At 46.4% G+C, this 14,125-nt stretch overlaps 1 protein-coding gene across 1 annotated transcript in view; it reads right to left on the bottom strand.

Moving 5' to 3' along the window:
• The window catches only part of LOC135892788 (junctional adhesion molecule A-like), an 88,652-nt gene that overhangs the window by 36,506 nt on the left and 38,021 nt on the right, over positions 1-14,125 (bottom strand). The gene's annotated exons all lie outside the window — the stretch shown is intronic.

Genomic DNA, 14,125 nt, shown 5'->3' on the forward strand with positions numbered 1-14,125 from the left:
TCCTACCTGCCACATGGGGCCACGATAGAATAGTGGTACCCCTAACTCACCCAGCAATATCGTCAATTTATCCAGCTCCACACTTAACTCGGCAGAAGCGACTGTCCTATCTCGGGGACTCTCTTTTTGCCCCACCACCCCCACAAACATGATACAGTTCTGCGGTGATCTGGAAGCCCTCTAGTCTATAAGGTGCCACAGGACCCTTTGTTGCTTTTCATACCAGAGGTTCCCAACATGCTTTACAAACCAACTCCCCAACAGTCTGAATCACTATTGATCCCAATTGCTATGGACCTGCATTCATTCCACAAGTGGAACTCCCTTGGATGGCAGTTGATGTTTTGCATGCAGAATCCTAGAATATCAGGGTTGGACGGGACCTCAGGAGGTCATCTAGGCCAACCCCCTCCTCAAAGCAGGACCAATGCTCAAACTACTGAGCTATCCCTCCCCCGTCATGCTATGGAGATCCACACTGCACATCAGAGTGGGAAATATTGCTGAGTCTGTGCAGAATGAGAGACAAAGCACTGGCATAAGTTCGCATTTATTGTTTGATGGCTATTGCAGTATCAAACTTGGGCCTCATTTGGTTAGTCAATGTACCCAATTATTGTAATGGTAATGGTTTTATTGTATTCCCAATTATTATGATTGTAATTGTTTGCATTTCTGTTTATATTATATCTGGTGTTAGGTCAATTGTAATGATTTTAGTTATACTCACCTGGTTATAATTGTTTGAGATGTAAGATTTTGATAAATAGCCTTTCAAATAAAAGCTCTGGGTTTTGCATCTTTTACTCCTGAGTGGTGCAGATTCATGCAAGCAGGCTGTGATGCGGTGTTCATCCCCAAACAAGGCCTGAAGGGGTAAGTTATGCCAATTTACCTATAGGCTACACATGGAGGAAAGCCAGGAAATGTTAAGGCCTAATTGGCCTAATCTTCATCTCCAGGCCTTGTGCGGGGTGGAAACCCCATCGCACAGGCCCACAAGCGTAAGTACAATTCAGATCTGAGTAAGGGTTGCAGCACTAGGTCCATAAAATATCAAGTCAACCAGATCTCTCTCATCAACATCGAAATGTGTTTGGCCCAGATCCTCAAAGGTATTTAGGTACATAGGCTAATATATACAAAAGGGCCTTAGGCATAGGATGATCAGTGTCACAACACCTAACTTTTAGGCCCCTAGGCAAAGCGATAGGCACCTTTGAATGCAATCCACAAAGCCAGCATGCTAGGAGCCACCTAAGCCATCCAGCGGGAGATGCAGACAACAGGGGCATATCCTAAGTCCCACGCTTCTCTCAGAGTTCAGCACCTATCTCTGCTAGAGATCCATGAACTGAGGTAAGAAAGGCATTAGGTCACCTAAGCGGTGAATGGGCCTGATTTGACAGGTGTGCTCAGATGCCACCAACTGGATCAGGACTTTTAGATGAGTTTACACAAAACAGCTGGGGTGGGGTGGGGTGGAGAAAGAGAGCAGCTCTCTTATAACCTTTAGCCTAGTGGTTAGAGTACTCACCCAAGATGTGGAAGACAATCCCCCCCATTCAAGTCCCCCCACACACACACATCCTCCTGAGAGGAAGCAGGGATTTGAACAGGGATCTGCCACATCTGAGGTGAGAACCCTAATCACTATGGTATGGAATATCCTGACATGGGGCTCCCTCAGTCTCTTCTATTAAAGTTTTTCAACTTAAATTAAATGATTCTATATTAATTGGGCTAGACAAAGTTAAATGACACTATAGCTTAGTGATTAGAGCACTCACCTGAGCGATGTAGATCCCTGTTAAAATTCCTTCTCCTCATCAGGCAGAGGAGGGACTTGAACTGGGGGTCTCCCACATCCCATAACCACTAAGCTAAAGATTATAAAGGAAGGTTCCCTCCACCACCTGCAACTGTTGTGTTAACTCACCTAATGGGCCCAATCCAGTAAGCAGCCTCTGGGCATGCCTACCTGATCAGGCCCAGCATGCAATTTAGGTGGACAAATGCCTGTCTTCCCTGGTTTGTGGATCAGCCTGGAGCATAGACAGGAGATGGCGTCTGAGCGCCTGCGGTGAGGCAGCACAGCACATGCACACAGGCAGAAATGTAGGCACCTAGGGTACTCCCTCTGCACATGATTCGCCACTGAATTAGTTTAGGAACGTACAGGGGTAAGCAGCAGTCAAAGGGGAGTTTTGTGGATCTCAGTAGGGCCTAAAAATGGGACTTAGGCACCTAAGTACCTTTGTGGATCCCACCTCTAACTCCTGTCAAAGTTAGATTCAAGACTCACAATTTGTTAGACCACTCTGTTTATTAGCACAGCGCTCTGCTAATACATTCAGATAATGTGAGCACCATGCAAGACCCACACTACCTTATTTTATACAGATAAAAAGGGCGAGAACTGAACAAGAGGACAAAGAAAGCAGAACTGACAAGTTTACCGGAGGCTACATATACATATTCAATTTCCTTACTAACTTTAACAGATCTCCGGCTAATGTTCCACCATTAGCTTAAGCGGACTCATTGTTTATGCCTTAATGTTCCTTTTCCTGACACCTGTATTTCAACATTCCTTATTTCTGCTTAAAGGTACATACAGCATTTCTTCAATCCATTCTATTTTTACAATATAATTCATTCTACTTTCACAATCCCTCCTTTTGGTCAAGCTACGCTATGACCAACAATTACTGGGTTCCACATATTAACCGTTCTTTATCTCTTTGTTCATCAGCGATATTCAAAATCATCATATTCGCACTCTGTTTTGGGGCAGTCACCTGGGTGGCATACCTTACACAATTCTGGATACAACAGGAGATTAACTGAAAACATACAAAAATCATTAGGTTCTCGTGGGAAGGACCCTAGCACTCGGAATTCTGGGAAGAGTCGGGCGGGATAACAGATACCTGACCAGTTAGCTGGTAACGCAGTATTGGTCCCACAAACCCAATGATGGCCTATTAAGGCCGGGAAGGGTCGGTTGCACCCATTTGTCACATAGGTGCCTGCAAAGAAGGAGTAATATCCTCCAAAGGGCACAGGGTAATTCTCCTTACGAGGAGTGGTGTTATTTGCATGGCATTGAAAGATTGTATTGTTTTCACTAAGGTTACTATAGGGGGAACATGAGATTGATTTTTCTGTTTGATACCAGGACGAGAAAAAATTCATATGCCCATACCCGGCCCGCCACTCTTTAGTTTTGTTCGAATAATCCCATACACCATTGGCCACAATATGCCGAAGGCAACGGCTTTTTCCCAGATCCAACCCTGTCCCATTACATACCCAACACCAATGACCTTTTCCCTCCACCACACTTATCCATTTAGATACATTTATTCCCACTGCTTCCCAAGTGTCATTGCTGTTCCATGTTTTGTTAAACGGACGAGGTCCTCCAGTGAGATCTGGGGAATTGAGTGGGATTGCCAGGACAGGAACACCAGCTTGAGAGTGGGCTGGGATGTGGCTGCAGACCCGGCAATTAGAAATATTAAGGGTCTGAGCTATCCACACTTGCTGCTGGATAAAAGAATTGTCATTGTGGACTTCCCGGACCTTAAGACACCAGCAGCCAAGGAACAGGCGCCACCAGAGGCGCATGTTGGAGGCAAGGCCCTGCTAGTTCTGACAACCTCAACTGAGGGAACCGCAGTCACGGTTTTACATCCACCAGGGAGCAGGCGCTAGGCTCGCTACTGCTTCTTCTTGCGCCTTGCTTTAGGTCGTCGTCTGCTTCTGGCAACCCTTACGAGAGTGTAGATTGTAAGGTATTGCAGGCTGTTCCTCTACGTCTTCTTCTTTAGTCAAAATTGACTCTGCGTGGTTCTGAGGTGATGATTGGTTTGCTGGGGATGGTGCCTTCTTACACTGCGAAGCATGTATCCACGCTGCGATGCCAGATAGTTTAACAGCCGTCTGGGTAGTAAGCAGTACCTGATGAGGACCCTTCTACCAGGGCTCCAAGGCGTGTTTTCGATGATAGTGCCGTTCGTAGATCCAATCACCTGGCTCGAGGTCGTGGCAAGCGTCAGAGGTGGGTTCCGTTGGCCAGGCAGCTCAACCCTGTGAATGGAAGTGACTTACGGCTTGCATTAATCCCTTGCAATATTGAAGGAGCGTACTGTGAGTCGAGTTCAAGTCTGGGACTGGAGTAATGGTAGCCATAGCTCGCATAGGGCGTCCCATCACAATTTCAAAGGGACTCAATTTATGCCTTTGGGATGGAGTGGATTGCATTTCCATAAGGGCCAGAGGTAAAGCCGCTGGCCAACTTAACCCTGTAGAGTCACAAATTTTAGCAAGCTTATTCTTAAGGACACCATTTCGTCTTTCAACTACACCTGCGCTCTGTGGGTGGTAGGGACAGTGCAACAGGTGTGTGATATGTAATACACGATCCAGGTGTTGAACAAGTTGTCCAGTAAAATGTGTACCCCGATCACTGGACAGAGTGGCAGGAATTCCCTTGGCAGGCATAATATGATTTAATAAACATTTGGCAACAGACAGTGAGTCAGCCTTTCGACAAGGAAAGGCTTTGATCCAACCAGAAAATAAGCATACCATAACCAAAATAAATGCATATTGTTGACACTTAGGCATTTGTACAAAATTAAGTTGCCAATGCAAGAATGGTACTTGGGGCAGGCCCCGGAACCCCTGAGCCACTTTTACAGGTTTACCAATATTGTGGCTTTGGCAAGTGGTACAGGCGGCACAGTGACGGGTTGCAAAAGAGCTGAAATGGGGGGCCCACCATCCTGCCTTAGTTACAGCACAGACCATCCCCTCCTTTCCGACATGTGAAACACCGTGTAGCAGGGCGGCCAGTGACGGGTAGAGTGAAAAGGGGGCCACAAAGGCGCCAGCAGGCGAATGCCAAAGGGAATCAGGATGTAGAGAGCAACTGGGCAACCCAGGAATCTTTTTCGGCTTCTGGGTCAGAGTCTTGGAGCAGGGTGAGGTTAGTGAGGGACGGCGATGGTATAGAAACAGAAAGGGAACCTAGGAATGCATCTGGAGAAGGTTCTATGGCAGCAGCATGTTTAGCAGAGGCGTCAGCAAATGCGTTACCCTTAGCAACATCAGTATCCGCCATCGAGTGGCCAAGGCACTTAACAATAGCTAGGGCAGACGGAAGTAAAACTGCATACAGGAGAGCAGCGATGTAGGGGCCATTTTTGATAGGGGTACCGGGGGAGGTAAGGAAACCCCGAGCTTGCCAGAGGGTGCCAAAGTCATGTACAACCCCAAAAGCGTAGCGGGAGTCAGTGTAAATGGTGGCGGAGCATCCCTCCGCCAAAAAGCAGGCACAGGTGAGGGCAACTAATTCAGCAACTTGCGCTGAGGTTACAGAAAGTAAAGGCGCAGCTTCTAGAGTTTCAGAGAGTGACACTACAGTGTATCCTGCAAGGAGACGACCTTGGTTGTCTCGAAAACAGGAACCATCAGTAAACAAAACAAGGTCAGAGTTAGGGAGAGGGACATCAGAAAGGTCAGAGCGCGGGACGATGACAGCAGAGACAGTTGCAAGGCAGTCATCGGGATCACCGTCATCAGACAAAGGAAGGAGAGTGGCAGGGTTTAACTGAGAACAATGCTTTATGGTGATATACGAAGCCGACAGCAGTAAAAGTTCATACCTGGTAAGGCGGGCGGTGGAGAGGTGGCCTGTGTTATGTTGTAGCAGGAGGGTTTCACAGAGTGAGGTACCATGAGGGTAAGAGGAGAGCGGAGGACAAGGGATTTGGACATTTCGACAAGGTACACTGCGGCAGCCACAGCATGCAGGCAGGGGGGTAAGCCTTGGGCAACAGGGTCCAAAGTGGCAGAGAAATAAGCCACTGGGCGGTTTTTGTCTCCGTGCATCTGAGTGAGGACTCCCAGTGCACACCCAGATTGCTCGTGGCAGAAAAGGGTGAAGGGCTTAGAATAGTCAGGCAGTCCTAAGGCGGGGGCAGAAGCCAAACCCTGTTTGAGGGAAACAAAGGCAGAGTTGGCCTCAGGGAGCCACGGCATGGGGTCAGGGACAGAGACTCGAGTGAGGTCCTGGAGAGGTTTTGCAAGGGAGGCATATTGGGGAATCCATTGCCTGCAAAATCCAGCCATGCCCCAAAACTTTCGGCCCTGGTGTGGGGAGCGGGGTCGGGGAAAGCTGAGGATAGCTTGGACGCGGGCGGGAGAAAGTGTACGGGAACCCTGGGAGAGGAGAAAGCCAAGGTATGTGACGGAGGCCTGACAGAGCTGTAGCTTAGAGTGAGAAGCCTTGTGACCCTTCTTTGCTAGGGCAGTAAGGAGCACTAAAGAATCAGTTTCTGAGGCAGACAACAAAGGGGAACAGAGGAGTAGATCATCTACATATTGGACTAGTGTGGACCTGGACGGAAAAACAAGGTCAGCAAGGTCTCGGGTTAATGCTTGGGAAAAGTAAGATGGGCTTTCAGTATACCCCTGAGGGAGCATGGTCCATGTGTACTGTTGCCCCTTGTAAAAAAAGGCAAAAAGATACTGGGAGTCAGGGTGAACCGGGACAGAAAAGAAAGCAGAGCACAAATCAACAACAGTAAAATGAGTTGCACCTGGTAGGATAGAAGCCAGAATTGTTGCTGGGTTAGGGACAACAGGAAAGGCGGGTATAACAATGCGGTTAATGGCTCGAAGATCCTGAACAAACGGCCACGATTTACCATCAAACTGGGAGGATAGGGGTGTTACAGGGGCTGGAGTAGGGGACAATAATGCCTTGTTCCCACAGGGCGGTCATGACCCGAGCAATGCCAGCCTCTGCTTTGAGGTTTAAAGGGTATTGAGACAGGGGTTTAGAGGAGTCAACAATAATGCAGACGGGGTCAGTATTTAAGCGGCCCACTTCAGATGGGTGGGTTGGCCACAGAAAAGATGGGACCTGCGAAATTAGGTGTTCAAGGGACGGGATGAATGGGTAACAGGGAACTGGAGTGGAAAGGGAAGTTTCACACAGCAGGGAGGCCACAGAATGGCTCAGAGAGGACTGGGGTATTTATAAGTAGACACCATCTGGGGAACAATAGATGGTACAGCCAAGTTTACATAACAGATCCCGACCCAAAAGGTTTACCGGAGTGGAATCAGAGAGAAGGAATGCATGATCCGCGGAAAGGGGACCAACTTGGACCGGTAGAGATTTTGAGGAGAATTACTCCTGATGCAGACCAGTGTAAATGAAGGGGCAAGGAATGAGGCTGCCTGTGCTCCTCCTGCAGGATTCAGTGTTTCTAAGACACTGTTTCCCTTTGATCTTTACTACTGTTTTCTCACAGCCCTGTGGCCTCTAAGATTGTAGCACTTCTCATTAAGTCTAATAGTGTTCTTTGTTTCTTAAGGACGTTCTTACTTTTCCTAACGCAAGAACAAAATACTTAGCTTCTCCATCTCAAAGAATATTCCCAATACAGGTGAATTTACACACATCACATGCTTTTAACTTGGATAGTTACATTATACTCATTTTACAAGGTGGGCCCTTAGGGACAGAGAAGTCAAGTGACAGGACTAGCATCACAGTGGGATTGCGTAGGAGTACCTTACCTCTTTCTGCTGGGTACAGTTGCTACCTCAGTCTCCCACTTGTTCCCAGCTTGTCTGGCAGGAAGGGCAGTTTTGTGCTCTAGGCATACTGGAGAAAGTCAGGCTACACAGACTTCCACATAGGAAAATACCTGGGGGGTGCGTAAAGCCCACTCTAGAGCTTCATTCTCTGCTGTCTCAAAGAGGGTGGTCTATGAAAACCCAGTCTTTTTATTAATGGACCCCACCTGCCCCACTGCCAATCTCCCTCTGACCTGAATTAACCCCTTCCCTGCTCTCTACTTGTATAAAGCTTCTACTCACCATTAGAGGGAGTAAGGGCTAGATCTAGAATTAGAACTCAGGAATTCCTGCTTCCATGTTCAGAGCAGCATCTTGCACTGCTCTCAGCATCAGAAAAATGAGGTGCATTGTCAGGCTTTACAAAAAACCACTCTTGTATTGCATTCGCACAACTCCACCACAGCAAAATGTTGTTGCATTCAAATTTTGTGGTGCAACAGACATTGCTCGTGTGCTGTTTTTTTGAGTGTAAAAAGTAATCAAAATAAAAATAAAGTATATAATAAAATACAGAAGAGAATATCTGGATTATTAAACAAGAAAATTGGCTTTAAACATACAGCAGCTTGGGTTCCTGCACCTCCTCTAGGAGCCAGCCCAAACTGTGTTTCTGCCTTCAGTGTCAGAGTGGGGAGGCATATTTCTATATTCAGATATACCCATAGCATTTGTGTACACAAACTGTACCTGGAACTTGGTTCCTCTCTCTAATTGGCATAACCTTCCTGTAGGGGTACCTATTATATAATGAACTGGTATAAAATAGGATTATTGGTTAATATGTATGGCCCATAGATTTAAAGGCAGCTCCCTGAAAGGCAGTGAAACCATCTAATTTGGTCTCTTGGCCCTGTAAGAATTCAGTCAGCTGCCTTGCAGAACTGTTGAGGGGGATACAGAAGAAGGATACAAAAAACTGCAGCAGGAGTCGCAGTATAAAGAGCACTATAGTAATCAAGCTAAAATGGTCCTAGTTAATGTATGACATATGTCCGATTCCCGCACAAACTAATTATTTCACCTCTTTTGAGGAGCTGAGGCAACAAAATGATAGAGTACTGCTTGCTGCTTGAGTCCAAACATGCTCATGGTGATAGAGAGCAAGCTGTCAGGAAGGGTCCTTCTTTGCAAACTGACGTAATGGGTTAGACCCCAGCTTACTGGAAGGTGAAAGAAAGTTACAGCACATGAATGGCCATTTTAATCCCTTTTCTCAAGACTGTAAATGCTAACTTGGACTGATCGGAGAAAATAACCATCCAAAAAATGAAGCGGAGTCATGACACGCCGAGGTGGCATTCCATCTTCTCAGAAAGGGCCCAGACTAGAGTGTCCAGTCTGTGAAAGAAATTTACTGAAACATCTCTCACGGTGAGATTTTATCTGTACTCAATTGTATTACTGTATTAGGCTTAGATTTGCGTGTTTTATTTTATTTCGCTTGGCAATTCACTTTGTTCTGTCTGTTACTACTTGGAACCACTTAAATCCTACTTTCTGTATTTAATAAAATCACCTTTTACTTATTAATTAACCCAGAGTATGTAGTAATACCTGGGGGGGGGGGGGCAAACAGCTGTGCATATCTCTCTATCAGTGTTATAGAGGGCGAACAATTTATGAGTTTGCCCTTTATAAGCCTTATACAGGGTAAAATGGATTTATTTGGGGTTTAGACCCCATTGGGAGTTGGGCATCTGAGTGCTAAAGACAGGAACACCTCTGTAAACTGCTTTCAGTTAACTCTGCAGCTTTGTGGCACGTGGTTCAGACCCTGGGTCTGTATTGGAGCAGACGGGAGTGTCTGGCTCAGCAAGACAGGGTGCTGGAGTCCTGAGCTGGCAGGGAAGGCAGGGGCAGAAGTAGTCTTGGCACATCATTTGGCAGTTTCCAAGGGGGTTTCTGTGATCCAACCCATCACAGCTGTAGCTCTCATTTTCTACCACCACAGAGAAGTTTGCCAGCCCAGCTTCACTACTACAGACTCTGGCCAAGCTGTAAGTGCAAGTGCCCTGGAAATCAAAGGCCCGTCCGTCAAAGGTCAGATAGTGAGGGTCACCAGATGCTACACATTTGCCAAAGCATGTGGCGTGGCAGCCTAGGATTCCATTCTCCACCCTGCACTGCACATTGGCTCCGCAGGAGGCCTCCTGGCACTCAACGACCCCGCTGTGTTTGCACCGGCACCGTTCCTGGCAGGAGGCGCTGGGGTAGAACTCCTCTCCCTTCCTGTAGTACCTGCCCTGGTGCACACAGACATACTGCACGACGGGGACACACCAGTCTCTGCTCAGGAGGAACCCGGCGTCACAGAAACAACCTTCGGCACAGGGGGCGTCACAGCCATCAGGCCCCTAAAGGCTGTGGCAGGTGGCAGGGCAGCCGCTCCCACAGAGCTCGTAGTGTGAGTTACTGGGGCAGCTGGCACCTGCAGGAGAAGATCAGAGGGAACGTGCAGATGGGGGTGAGAGAAAGCTTCTTAAATTAAGGCACCACCGGAAGAGAAGGTGCAGGTATCACTTACAATAGTGTTGTTCGGGGGAATTGGGAGCCAAAACTCCTGGGTTCTAGTCATGGTTCAGGGAGGGACGTGGGGTCTACTGGGTTAGAGCAGGCAGGGCTGGGAGCCAGGATCTAGCCAATCAGAGCTGGAGGGCTTGCAATCAGGTTTCCTGGGTTGTACTGCCAGCTCTGGGAAGGGATTAGGATCTAGTTGCTTAGTCACAGAAGGGCTGGGAGTCAGGACTCTGGGGTTTTCTTTCTGACTCTTGGAGGGACATTTGGTCTAGTGGTTAGAGCTGCAGACAAGGGGACGTGTTCCAAGTTGAAACCCAAATTCTGGAGTGGGCAGCTGTGTATGGTTTAGTGATGGAGGACTTCGATGGCCAGGGCTGCGTGGCGCTGCAGAGCTGTGGGTGCTTCAAGAAGTGGATATATTACAAGGTACCGCCCCCTGCTGGGGGTATTAACTCCTATAAGTTCACTTCCTCCACACCCTGCTCTCATCAGCCATGTTGACTCAGACCATTGTCAATTGCCAATGGCAATATAGTAACTCCTCACTTCAAGTTATCCCAGTTAATGTTGTTTCATTGTTACGTTGCTGATCAATTAGGGAACATGCTCGTTTCAAGTTGTACAATGCTCCCGTATAACCTTTGGCAGCCACCTGCTTTGTCCACTGCTTGCAGGAAGAGCAGCTCGTTGCAGCTGGCTGGTGGGGGCTTGGAACCAGGGTGGACCGGCAGCCCCCCTATCAGCTCCCCGTTCCCTTAAGTTCCCTGTGTAGCAGCTTCCCAGCAGGCTACCAACTGCCGGCAGTTCAGCTGTCCCTCCCGCCACTGCCATGTGCTGCTCCTGCCCTCTGCCTTGGAGCTGCTCCTGGGAGCCTCCTGCTTGCTGTGCAGGGGAGTGGGAAGGAGGGGAGCTAATGTCAGGGTGTCTCCCTCCCCCCTACTCTTGCACCCCGGTTACCCCTTCTGCATATAGAGCAGGGTGGGGACAGGACCGGGCTCAGGATGGAGAGAGCTTGCTAACCGCAGCTGCTGTCTCAACTTCCTGATTTTTGTACTTAGAGTGGGGTCAGCATACTTAAGAGGGGCTATGCACATCTCTCTCTCTCTCCCACTCACACAGGGTGTGTGTCTCGGTCTCTGTCTGCCACGCTGTCTCCCCTCCCTCTATTCGTGCTGCCTTGTAGAGTGTGGGGCTACGTTAACAACAACGTGTTAACCCTTGAGGGCTCAGCCGAATGCTAGTTAATCATTTAGCAGTAAGGTATTCCCCAGGAAATATCCCACCCTCTTCCACCCTTTAACTTCACCACCTCAACCAAGCTTCATAATCATCATTGCTGTGTACAGTATTAAATTGTTTCTTTAAAACTTATACTCTGTGTGTGTGTATATAGATAGATAGATAAAATATAGTTTTTTGTCTGGTGAAAAAAATTTCCCTGGAACCTAACCCCCCCATTTACATTAATTCTTATGGGGAAATTGGATTTGCTTAACATCGTTTTCTAAGTATAACATTATGGTGGAGAATTGTGAAAGGGGGAATATTGGCATATGTTGTGGTTATTGTGAAAACTGGCGTGCACACCGCCAGCTCTAGAAGGCTTGGCACTTCTATTTTGCCAACCAGGCAAACTCTGAAGGATATAGGAGTTTGTCCACCTCCTGGCCTTGAAGGATATATATATATAGGTAGAGGTAAAATATACATGTAAAAATTACTATATGCAAATTACCTAACTGATAGAGGAAGGAGAGAACTGCCCATAATTGGCAGCACAAAGGAGCCACAGATAAAGGACATATCTGGTCAGCAAACAAACTACCTGAAACCAAAAGACTCAAATTATGACCCTCCAGAGGAAGGTGGAAGGAGTCAAACCTAAGAATAAGAGGGGGACAGGTTAACCCTAAATAGAAAAATGCAGTATGCAGTGCTGAAATCTGAAGACAAATACAAAAGTGTTCTGCTTATATACATGACACCCCTACCTTTTAATTCACCAAAAGCCCAAGGATATAATTCATGGTATAACAAGATACTTTTAATAGATTTGATGTTAATATTAAACATTGGGATAAATGTAATGTTAATAAGTACCCCTTTAAGGTCATAGGGTAATGATGCTTCTCAACTATTACCTGTGAATAAATGTAAAGCTTAGCACAGCAGAAAAACCATTATCAACTTGGTCTTCTGGATAAGAAGGGAAACTGAGGTACACCACCTCCTGAATTTAATGACTGAACAGTGGGATAATTTCCCCTAAACCCTTAAAAGGTAAAAGACATTGAAACCTGGCCTGCCTATAGAACAAAAACACAGGAAAATATGGGGGTAATTCCTCTGTTTTGCCTGAAATCAGCAAGGCTATTTGTAAAAGAAAGGGATATTTTAAGCAATAATCTGCCACCCCAAAAGGGGTAGAAGCATGGTGTTTTTGTCTTTCAGAAAATCACAAAAAGCTGGTACCAACTGAAGAGCAACCCAGAATACCATGGATCTACTGTCGTAACAAAACTTGTGTTTTGTGTTGTGTTGTTTGTCTTGTTGCTAGCATTGTTATGTATTGAAAAATGCTTTTAATGCAGTAGTTTAACTATATTTTCAGAAGCCAATGTTGCAGAAGGGTGGAGGTCAAGGAATGCCAGTCTGTTAACAGGGAAACATCCTCAGGTAGCAGACACAATATTAGGAGGGATTGGTTTTGGAGTAGGAATTATGAATACTGAACCTGGAGGTAATTAAGAATAAATTAAGCTCTCTGTCCCAGCTACAGGACAGCCTGATACAGAAACAAATACATGCTAATGTGGATCTAGTCCAAATAAGTCTGGGTAATTTGAAAGCTAGATGGAATATGTGGCTCAATGCCATCACCTGGCTGCTGTATAGGAAACAGATGGAAATTGAAAACCATACTGCTATAGCCATGGGATGTACTGAAATGCAGATACTTGCTTTGTCCACCTTGGATCACGAAATGTTTTGGGTAATAGCGGGAAACACTAAGGTTTTAATACACTTCTAAAGCAAAGAAAAAGATCATTGATACTTATCAATATGAATGGATGCAGTATGTTTCTAGCATGGTAAGGCCAGACCTTTTAATTAGAGAAACTGTTGGTAAAATTGCACCCCAACAGTCTCTGGAAGCAAGGATATGGAAAGTTAGTCCACTCCCCATATTGCACATGGGATCTTTCTTGCTACCCCGGATCTCGAGCCAGTGGGCTGGGGAGGGAGGGAAGCTATTGGACACCAGAGGTTGAACCGAATGGACTCCTCAAAAGTGGGTATGTTTGTCCTTACCTATTGCCCCAGAGCCCTGTACCAAAGATATATCGCTGGGATCGTGTATGTGGGATAAATTGGATAATGAGACCAAGGTACTGTATAATGGGCAATGTGTATGTGTGAATTCTTGGGAAGAGGTCTTTTGGGAGATGAATGTAAATGCAATGTAAGTACTGTGTTTACCAATTATCACACTTACTATCTACCACAGCCAGAAAAATGTCATCTTACTGTGAGCACTAATGGCTCCTCTGGGAGGGGGAGGGGACGGAGCGGCTGCGTTGGTTGGAGCCGTTAGGGAGCAGCTCCGGCAGGGGAGGGAGCCAGATTAGATTAGATTAGAGAAAGGGAGAGACTCAATATATTGTTAGGAGGATGGATTAGATGGATAGGGAGATTAAACAGATTTAATAGATGGGTAGATCAATTAGATGGATTGGGTGATTAAATAGATTAAGTGGAGGATACGTGGCTAAAATGGATGGAGAGATTAAATGGATGTAATAGATGGATAGGTTTGTATTGGCAATTGTAATCAGTCACCCTGAAGAAAAAACGGTGGGATTTTTTTATGACTAAAAAAATTTCCCAAATTGAAAATTTTTTGGTTTTGGAATCAATAAAATTTCATTTTCAAAAACTACTTAAC

This window comes from Emys orbicularis, chromosome 20, assembly GCF_028017835.1.
Source record: "Emys orbicularis isolate rEmyOrb1 chromosome 20, rEmyOrb1.hap1, whole genome shotgun sequence".
In the NCBI taxonomy this organism is placed as follows: Eukaryota; Metazoa; Chordata; order Testudines; family Emydidae; genus Emys; species Emys orbicularis.